Source organism: Orcinus orca, chromosome 10 (assembly GCF_937001465.1).
Source record: "Orcinus orca chromosome 10, mOrcOrc1.1, whole genome shotgun sequence".
Lineage (NCBI taxonomy): Eukaryota > Metazoa > Chordata > Mammalia > Artiodactyla > Delphinidae > Orcinus > Orcinus orca.
The window spans coordinates 6,891,535-6,901,776 of NC_064568.1; the positions used below are offsets into that span (position 1 = coordinate 6,891,535).

A 10,242-nucleotide genomic window follows, 5' to 3' on the forward strand; every position below is an offset into this window, starting at 1 on the left:
GACGTGAGCTCACTCCCTGTCACGAGAGCACCGGAATCACAACTAACTGCTGAACGATCAAGGACAGGTAGACACTGAAACTCACCAAAGAAGATACCCCACATCCAAAGACAAAGGAGGAGCCGCAATGGGACAGGAGGAGGGGCACAATCACACTACAATCAAATCCCGTAACTGCTGGGTGGGTGACTCACAAACTGGAGAACACTTACACCAAGAAGTCCACCCACTGGAGTGAAGGTTCTGAGCCCCACGTCAGGTTTCCCGACCTGGGGGTCCGGCAATGGGAGGAGGAATTCCTAGAGAACCAGACGCTGAAGGCTAGCGGGATTTGATTGCAGGACTTTGCCAGGACTGGGGGAAACAGAGACTCCCCTCTTGGAGGGCACACACAAAGTAGTGTGTGCATCAGTACGCAGGGGAAGGAGCAGTGACCCCACAGGAGACTGAACCAGACCTACTGCCTAGTGTTGGAGGGTCTCCTGCAGAGGCAGGGGGTGGCTGTGGCTCACCATGGGGACAAGGACACTAGCAGCAAAAGTTCTGGGAAGGACTCCTTGGCTTGAGCCCTCCCAGAGTCTGCCATTAGCCCCACCAAAGAGCTGGATAGGCTCCAGTGCTGGGTCGCCTCAGGCCAAACAACCAACAGGGAGGGAACCCAGCCCCACCCATCAGCAGACAAACGGATTAAACTTTTACTGAGCTCTGCCCACCAGACCAACACCCAGCTCTACCCACCACCATTCCCTCCCATCAGGAAGCTTGCACAAGCCTCTTAGATAGACTCATCCACCAGAGGGTGGACAGCAGAAACAAGAACTACAGTTCTGTAGCCTGTGGAAGGAAAACCACATTCACAGAAAGATAGACAACATGAAAAGGCAAAGGACTTTGTACCAGATGAAAGAACAAGATAAAACCCCAGAAAAACAACTAAATAAAGTGGAGACAGGCAACCTTCCAGAAAAAGACTGCAGAATAATGATAGTGAAGATGATCCAGGACCTCGGAGGCAAACATCGAGAAGATGCAAGAATTGTTTAACAAAGACCTAGAAGAATTAAAGAACAAACAAACAGAGATGAACAGTACAATAACTGAAATGAAAAATACACTAGAAGGAATCAAAAGCAGAATAATTGAGACAGAAGAACGGATAAGTGACCTGGAGGACTGAATGGTGGAATTCACTTGTGGAACAGAATAAAGAAAAAAGAATGAAAAGAATTGAAGACAGCCTAAGAGACCTCTGGGACAACATTAAACACAACAACATTAGCATTATAGGGCTGCTAGAAGGAGAAGAGAGAAAGGACCTGAGAAAATACTTGAAGAGATTATAGTCAAAAACTTCCCTAACATAGGAAAGGAAATAGCCACACAAGTCCAGGAAGCACAGAGAGTCCCAGGCAGGACAAACCCAAGGAGAAACATGCTGAGACACAGAGTAATCAAACTGACAAAACTTAAAGACAAAGAAAAATTATTCAAAGCAGAAAGGGGAAAACGAAAAATAACATACAAGGGAACTCCCATAAGGTTAACAGCAGAAACTCTACAAGCCAGAAGGGAGTGGTACGATATAATTAAAGTGATGAAAGGGAACAACCTACAACCAACATTACTGTACCCAGGAAGCATCTCATTCAGATTCGATGGAGAAATCAAAAGCTTTACAGGCAAGCAAAAGCTAAGAGAATTCAGCACCAGTGAACCAGCTCTACAGCAAATGCTAAAGGAACTTCTCTAAGTGGGAAACACAAGAGAAGAAAAGGACCTACAAAAACAAACCCACAACAATTAAGAAAATGGTCATGGGAACATACATATCGATAATTACCTTAAACGTGAATGGATTAAATGCTCCAACCAAAAGACACAGGCTCACTGAATGGATACAAAAACAAGACCCATATATATGCTGCCTACAGGAGACCCACTTCACACCTAGGGACACGTACAGACTGACAGTGAGGGGATGGAAAAAGATATTCCATGCAAATGGAAATCAAAAGAAAGCTGGAGTAGCAATATTTGTATCAGATAAAACAGACTTCAAAATAAAGAATGTTACAAGAGACAAGGAAGGACAGTACATCATGATCAAGGGATCAATCCAAGAAGAAGATATAACAATTATAAATATATATGCACCCAACATAGGAGCACCTCAATACATAAGGCAACTGCTAACAGCTATAAAAGAGGAGATTGACACTAACACAATAATAGTGGGGGACTTTAACACCTCACTTACACCGATGGACAGATGATCCAGACAGAAAATTAATAAGGAAACACAAGCTTTAAATGACACAAAAGACCAGACAGATAGGACATTCCATGTAAAAACAGCAGATTACACCTTCTTCTCAAGTGCACATGGAACATTCTCCAGGATACATCACATCTTGGGTCACACATCAAGCCTTGGTAAATTTAAGAAAACTGAAATCATATCAAGCATCTTTTTGGACCACAACACTATGAGATTAGAAATAAATTACAAGGGAAACAAATGTAAAAAAACACAAACACATGTAGGCTAAACAATACGTTACTAAGTAACCAAGAGATCACTGAAGAAATCAAAGAGGAAATCAAAATATACCTAGAGACAAATCACAATGAAAACACGACGATCCAAAACCTATGGGATGCAGCAAAAGCAGTTCACAGAGGGAAGTTTACAGCAATACAAGCCTACCTCAAGTAACAAGAAACATCTCAAATAAACAATCTAACCCTACACCTAAAGGAACTAGAGAAAGAAGAACAAACAAAACCCAAAGTTAGAAAGAAAGAAATCATAAAGACCAGAGCAGAAATAAATGACACAGAAACAAAGAAAACATTAGCAAAGATCAATAAAACTGAAAGCTGGTTCTTTGAGAAGATAAACAAAATTGATACACCTTTAGCCAGACTCATCGAGAAAAAGAGGGAGAGGACTCAAATTAGAAATGAAAAAGGAGAAGCTACAACAGACACCACAGAAATAGAAAGCATCATAAGAGACTACTACAAGCAACTCTACGTGAATAAAATGGACAACCTGGAAGAAGTGACAAATTCTAAGGAAGGTATAACCTTCCAAGACTGAACCAGGAAAAAACAGAAAAGATGAACAGACCAGTCACAAGTAAGGAAATTGAAACTGTGATTAAAAATGTTCCAACAGGGCTTCCCTGGTGGCGCAGTGGTTGAGAGTCCACCTGTCGATGCAAGGGACGTGCGTTCATGTCCCGGTCTGGGAGGATCCCACGTGCCGCGGAGCGGCTGGGCCCGTGAGCCGTGGCCGCTGAGACTGTGCGTCCGGAGCCTGTGCTCCGCGGCGGGAGAGGCCACAACAGTGAGAGGGCTGTGTAACACAAAAACAAAAAAACGAAACAAAAAAATGTTCCAACAAAAAAAGTCCAGGACCAGATGGCTTCACAGGTGAATTCTATAAAACATTCAGACAAGAGCTAACACCCATCCTTCTCAAACTCTTCCAAAAAATTTCAGAGGAAGGAACCCTCCCAAACTCATTCTATGAGGCCACCATCACCCTAATAACAAAACCAGACAAAGATACTACAAAAAAAGAAAATTACAGACCAATATCACTGATGAATATAGATGCAAAAATTCTCAACAAAATACTAGCAAACATAATCCAACAACACATTAAAAGGATCATACGCCATGATCAGGTGGGGTTTATGCCAGGGATGAAAGGATTCTTCAATATATGCAAATCAATCAACGTGATACGCCATATTAACAAATTGAAGAAGAAAAATATATGATCATCTCAATAGATGCAGAAAAAGCTTTTGAAAAACTCAACACCCATTTATGATAAAAACTCTCCAGAAAGTGGGCAAAGAGGGAACCTACCTCAACATAATCAAGCCCATCTACGACAAACCCACAGCAAACATCATTCTCAATGGTGAAAAACAGAAAGCATCTCCTCTAAGATCAGGAACAAGACAAGGATGTCCACTCTCACCACTATTAGTCAGCATAATTTTGGAAGCCCTAGCCACGGCAATCAGGGAAGAAAAAGAAATAAAAAGAATACATATTGGAAAAGAGGTAGAACTGTGACTGTCTGCAGATGACATGATACTATACATAATCTTAAAGATGCCACCAGAAAACTACTAGTGCTCATCAATGAATTTGGTAAAGTTGCAGGATACAAAAGTAATGCACAGAAATCTCTCTCATTCCTAGACACTAGCAATGCAAGACCAGAAAGAGAAATTAAGGAAACAATCCCATTCACCAGTGCAACAAAAAGAATAAAATACCTAGGAATAAACCTACCTAAGGAGGTAAAAGACCTGTACTCTGTAAACTGTAAGATGCTGATGAAAGAAATCAAAGATGACACAAACAGATGGACAGATATACCATGTTCTTGGATTGGAAGAATCAATACTGTGAAAATTACTATACTACCCAAAGCAATCTACAGATTCAATGCAATCCCTTTCAAATTACCAGTGGCATTTTTGTACAGAACTAGAACAAAAAGCCTTAAAATGTGTATGGAGACACAAAAGACCCTGAATAGCCAAAGCAGTCTTAAGGGAAAAAAACGGAGCTGGAGGAATCAGACTCCCTGACTTCAGACTATACTACAAAGCTACAGTAATCAAGACAATATGGTACTGGCACAAAGACAGAAATATAGATCAATGGAACAGGATAGAAAGCCCAGAGATAAACCCACGCAGCTATGGTCAACTAATCTATGACAAAGGAGGCAAAGATACACAATGGAGAAAAGACAGTCTCTTCAATAAGTGCTGCTGGGCAAACTGGACAGCTACATGTAAAAGAATGAAATCAGAACACGCCCCAACACCATACACAAAAATAAACTCAAAATGGATGACAGACCTAAATGTAAGACCAGACAGCATAAAACTCTTAGAGGAAAACATAGGAAGAACACTCTTTGACATAAATCACAGCAAGATCTTTTTTGATCCACCTCCTATAGAGTAATGGAAATATAAACAAAAATAAATGGGACCTATTGAAACTTCAAAGCTTTTGCACAGCAAAGGAAACTACAAACAAGACCAAAAGACAACCCTCAGAATGGGAGAAAATATTTGCAAACGAACCAACGGACAAAGGATTAATCTCCAAAATATATAAACAGCTCATGCAGCTCAATATTAAAAAAACAAACAACCCAATCAAAAAATGGGCAGAAGACCTAAATAGACATTTCTCCAAAGAAGACATACAGATGGCCAAGAATCACATGAAAAGGTGCTCAACATCACTAATTGTTAGAGAAATGCAAATCAAAACTACAATGAGGTTATCACCTCACACCAGTTAGAATGGGCATCATCAGACAATCTACAAACAACAAATGGTGGACAGGGTGTGGACAAAAGGGAACCCTCTTGCACTGTTGGTGGGGATGTAAATTGATACAGCCACTATGGAGAACAGTATGGAGGGTTCTTAGAAAACCTAAAATAGAATTATCATATGACCCAGCAATCCCACTCCTGGGTATATAACCAGAGAAAACAGTAATTCAAAATGACACACGCACCCCAATGTTCATTGCAGCACTATTTACAATAGCCAAGACATGGAAGCAACCTAAATGCCCATCGACAGATGTATGGATAAAGAAAATGTGGTGCATATATACAATGGAATATTACTCAGCCAGAAAAAGGAATGAAATTGGGTCATTTGTAGAGACGTGGATGAATCTAGAGACTGTCCTTATTTTGAACATTAGTAAGCAGAAAAAAAATAATGTAGGGCTTCCCTGGTGGCGCAGTGGTTGAGAGTCCGCCTGCCGATGCAAGGAACACGGGTTCGTGCCCCAGTCCGGGAAGATCCCACATGCCGCGGAGCGGCTGGGCCCGTGAGCCATGGCCGCTAAGCCTGCGCGTCCGGAGCCTGTGCTCCGCAACGGGAGAGGCCACAACAGTGAGAGGCCCGCGTACCGAAAAAGAAAAAAAAAGATGTATTTTTCTTGCCTTTCCTGTACAAACTGTATATCAAGGTGATAAAATAATTGAAGGAAAAATGCTAATAAATGTAGAAAGGAACAATAGAAAAAGAATCAGGTTGAGGTAAGGGGGTTGTTGTAGGGTAAGAGAGTGTGTTTTATCAGTTAAAGTTATACACTGAAGATTTTAAGGCTGAAATTACATGATTGCCGAGATTTGCTTTTAGAATATTCCCCCCAGAGGAAAAATAGTATATGGGATAAATACACGAAGCAAGATGCTAATACATGTTGAAAGTGATGATGAATGCTTGTGGAGACTCATTGTATTACTCTCTCTGCTTTCATTTTAAGGTTGAAATTTTCCAGAATAAGAAGTTCAAATATACATGGAGAAAGAGTTTATCTTACATATGGCCAAATTTTCTACTGGAAACATTATTTTATAATCAGAAAGGAAGTGCCTGAGATACTTGTTCAGTATCTGAGACATACAGATTCTCACGCCCCACTGCAGACTTACTGGATCAGAATCCAAAGACGAGACATAAAAAAGACTGCTTTCTTACCACTTCCCCTATGCATCCACTGCAGCCCAGCACAAACCTGCACCCAGCGGTGAGATTAGATCACCCTACAGGCCTCATCCTGAGAGCCTAGGGCTCTTAGCCATCCCTAGACTGCGCTACCTGTAGTTCTGAGAACAGTTTCAGCACAGTGGTTGGCGGGCGGTGCAGCGAGTCAAGCTACAGAGCGTGGAGGGGCCAGTACCCATAAGGGACAGGATACAGGGACAGGAACTTCTGCCTGGACACGGTAGCATGAGGGCAAGAAGGCATCAACAGACCTTTCCAGGATGAGAGAGACCTGGGCATATTTTAACGCTGAGGGCAAAAGCTGGTGGAGAGAAAGACTGAAGATAGGAGACCAATACTGGGGGCTCCAGCCCCACGATGGCAGGAGAACAGGGAAACCCCGAGTGGGAGAGGTTGTGTTTGGAGCAGGAGGGATGAGACAGCACTGGGCTAAGGATGTGGAAGTTGTAAGAGGGACACCCATGATGATCTAGAGCTCGTCCAGTGCAATAGCCGTGAGCCACAAGAGCTGCTGAGCACTGGAAATGTGGCTGGTCTGAACTGAAACGTGCTGTGAAAATATAATACACAATGGACTTTGAAAATTTAGTAAAAAGAAAACCAGTGCCAAATATCTAAATCATTTATAACACTGATTACATGTCAAATTGATAGTATTTTGAATATATTACAGTATATTATTAAAATGGATTTTATCTGTTTCTTTTTCGTTTTTTAATGGGACTCCTAAGGAATTGTTAATGGCATGACTGGCATGATACTTCTAGTGATCGATGCTGTTCTACAGGTTATGGAAGCCAGAACAAGGAGAAAAAAATAAGCCCCACCAAAGAGCCCTATCTATCTCAAAAAATGAAACCCGTTTCTATTACCCCAGAATCTGCCTCATTCAGACCAAGGTTTGGCCAAATTCATGAGAAAACTCCCTGCTCAGCCAGCTACTTAACAGCACAAACAGAATGACAGTGGACTGTGTACACAATTTGTTCTCAGACACCACTGACATACAGCAGTTAATTCGGTGATGATGCGCCCTTATCTGTGGATGAGGCCGGGCCCTCAAGGCCCTGCTGTGGGAAGGAAACCACCAACCAGCAAGCAATCCAGAGGAAGGTTCAGAGAAGGAGACAGACGGACAGACTGGCCTTGGCATTATCCACATTCAAAGGAGGGGAAACACGTGCTGAGGCAAGTCAGTCCTCCCCACCCCGAGCCACACAGTCCTCCTCAAAGGCCTCTGGGCTCAGGTCTGCGTGCGTCCCCTCCCCAGCCTGCACCCCGTCCACAGCCGGGGGTGGGCAGCGAGGTACTTTCTGGGTGCCGCCTCCCCCTCCCTCAGTGGCTCCGGCATCCTTCCTTCCTCCCCCAACCAGCCTCCGCTCTGCGGGATGTGCTTCGGGTGCTTTCCAGCCCGCAGGCCACCTTTCTGCTCCGGAAGGGAACGCAGCAGCCCGCGTGGGTGTTTGCCTGCGGGGTGTTATCTAAGATCAACACTGGCAGTTCCTGTCTCCAGGGCCGGGACTGAAGGAGGCCTCACATCTCAGTGGGGCCTGGTCACCATAGTCCGTTTGGGGTTTTTGGGGCCGGGGGGGCAGGGCGGGCCACGCTCTGAAAAAGCTGCAGGCCTTCTCTAGCATCTCCCCACCTGCTCCACCTTCAGCCCTTCTGAGCCCCAAGGCCAAGAGGCATCAGCTCAGGTGGCCCGCAAGGGCGAAGGCCTCCAGGTGACACACTTACACTCTGCTGGGACTGCGGGAGGATTCCGGCCCCCGCCCCAGTGCACTGGTGCTGAGAAGTTTTCCAGCTGAAGGTACTCAGTCCCCACATTCTACTGAGGGGCTCAGTCCAGCCCCTCCCGGGCACCCACTGTCCCTAGAGTCTCCACAAGGGTCCAGTGCCCCCTGACGACCATCTCAGTCAGGCGGTCATCGGATGACCAGCGTTCTGCTGGCTCCCCTGCCCCATCCCGTCGTGCTCAGGAGCCTGGCTAGGCGTCCGGGCACTGCCACTGAGGGCTGCGTGGCTTTGGGGAAAGTGTGGTCCCTGTGGCATTCAGGTTTTCTCCCCGTGAAATAACGGTGCAGCCTCCCAGGTCTTTAAGGTCGTGTCCTGTCACTCCTTTGCTCGAAAGCCTTCAGTGGCCTCCCTCTTCCAGATCAGGCCCAAACTCCTTGGGCCCCCAGCTTCCAAACTGTGCTTATCCCAACCCCGCACCTCCTTCTAGGCCTTTTCTTACAACCCGCCCCATTGCCACCCTCCTCCGAGCACCCAGCCTTCTCACTGGGGCCACAGTCTGCACCCACGCCTGCTGTTCCCCTCCGCTCCTGCCCCTCTGCCTGCAGCAGTGCCCTCCCTTCAAAGCCCTGCTCCACTTCCGCCGCCTGGATCACGGAGCCCTTCCTACCCTCCCAGCCCGAGCCCAGCCAGAAGTGAGCTCCTCCTCTGAAACGCTAGAACGTCTACACAGACAACTCACCAAGCCCTTAGGAGTCACCACCTGGGCATCCTGTGGGATGAGCCGCTGCGGGCACGTAAGGAATCCCCCACGTGGTTGATGCGCTCTTCGTCCGCGAACATCTGACGTGGCAAAGGCTGGCCAGGGTACAAAAAACAGTTGTCACCTGCATGGTACTTGACAGGTTACAAAGGATTTCACACCCATCACCTCAGTTAATCCTCAAGCCCCTGTGAGAGGCAGCCGTGAGCAGGGGGACGCTCAGTGATCTGCGTAAGGCCAATCTGTGTGTGGTCACCTGTGGCAGCACCAGGTCCCGGCTCTCCTGCCCCCAGGGCACTCTGCTCCCTCTCAGAACCTGGCTGGGCGAGGGGAGAAAGGCCCGCACATTAAGAAAGACCAAGCTGAGCAGAGCCATCACCACCACCCAAAAGAAGGGATTGGACACTTGCCTCTTATTGTTGCCCTCAGTTTGTATTGGGCTGATTGCATCCCTGTGGGTCCTCTTTACACACTCGTCCATCCCCTGTATTTCTTGGGAGTTGGTAATTGAAACTACAGCATCTATAGACTCAGGTTTGATTTTTTTTGCAAGGTGGAGCATGTGATTCTACCAAGAGTTACAGAAAAGTAAGACTTTTCTTATTTGCTTGTTTCTTATTACCAAATGAATATTCAACCTAAGCACTAAAAATAATTACAAAGAAGAAAAAAATTCAGTAGCATATGTCCTTCCAGATAGTTGGCTGTCTATATTTGTTGTATTTTTATCTTGTATTTTTTCCATAAAATGGGATCATACTACACATTTTAAAAAAAAAAACAGGACTGGAGTTCAGCCCCTGTTGGAGATGGTCGCTGCCCTGCTTCCCTGCAGTTTCCTCATCTGAAAAATGGGGCTTCCCTCGTGGACGTGTGAGAGTTCCACGAGCCAGCGTCCCATGTGCTCGGGGTCTGTGGGAGCCAGAGCAGCATCCCTCATGGAGAGCAGCGAGCGCAGGGGCAGGACAAGCTCCTGAGTTCGAGTGAGGATACCTCGTTCTATCCCGGGAGGAAGGGAGTGGCAGAAGGGCCAGTAAGCCAAGGCCGCAGAGCAGCAAAGCCAGACCAGACCCAGGGCCACTCTCCTCCCTCCCACCTAAACCAGGGCCAGGCACGCTTGCAGAGAGGAGCAGCAGATGGCCACCTCACGTGGCTGTCCCAGGCCA

At 45.8% G+C, this 10,242-nt stretch overlaps 1 protein-coding gene across 38 annotated transcripts in view; it reads right to left on the reverse strand.

Moving 5' to 3' along the window:
- The window catches only part of TATDN2 (TatD DNase domain containing 2), a 64,833-nt gene that overhangs the window by 25,446 nt on the left and 29,145 nt on the right, over positions 1-10,242 (reverse strand). For 20 of the 38 annotated variants that reach the window (XR_007479799.1, XR_007479779.1, XR_007479777.1 and 17 more), the window contains 2 exons: positions 9,333-9,396; positions 9,056-9,171 (listed from right to left, as the gene is read on the reverse strand). The exons of 8 other annotated variants lie outside the window; for them this stretch is intronic. The gene's annotated coding sequence lies outside the window, so the exon portion shown is untranslated. The remainder of the gene's footprint in view (positions 1-9,055; positions 9,172-9,332; positions 9,397-10,242) is intronic. 10 more of the 38 variants (XR_007479808.1, XR_007479797.1, XR_007479802.1 and 7 more) reach the window with 3 other exon arrangements.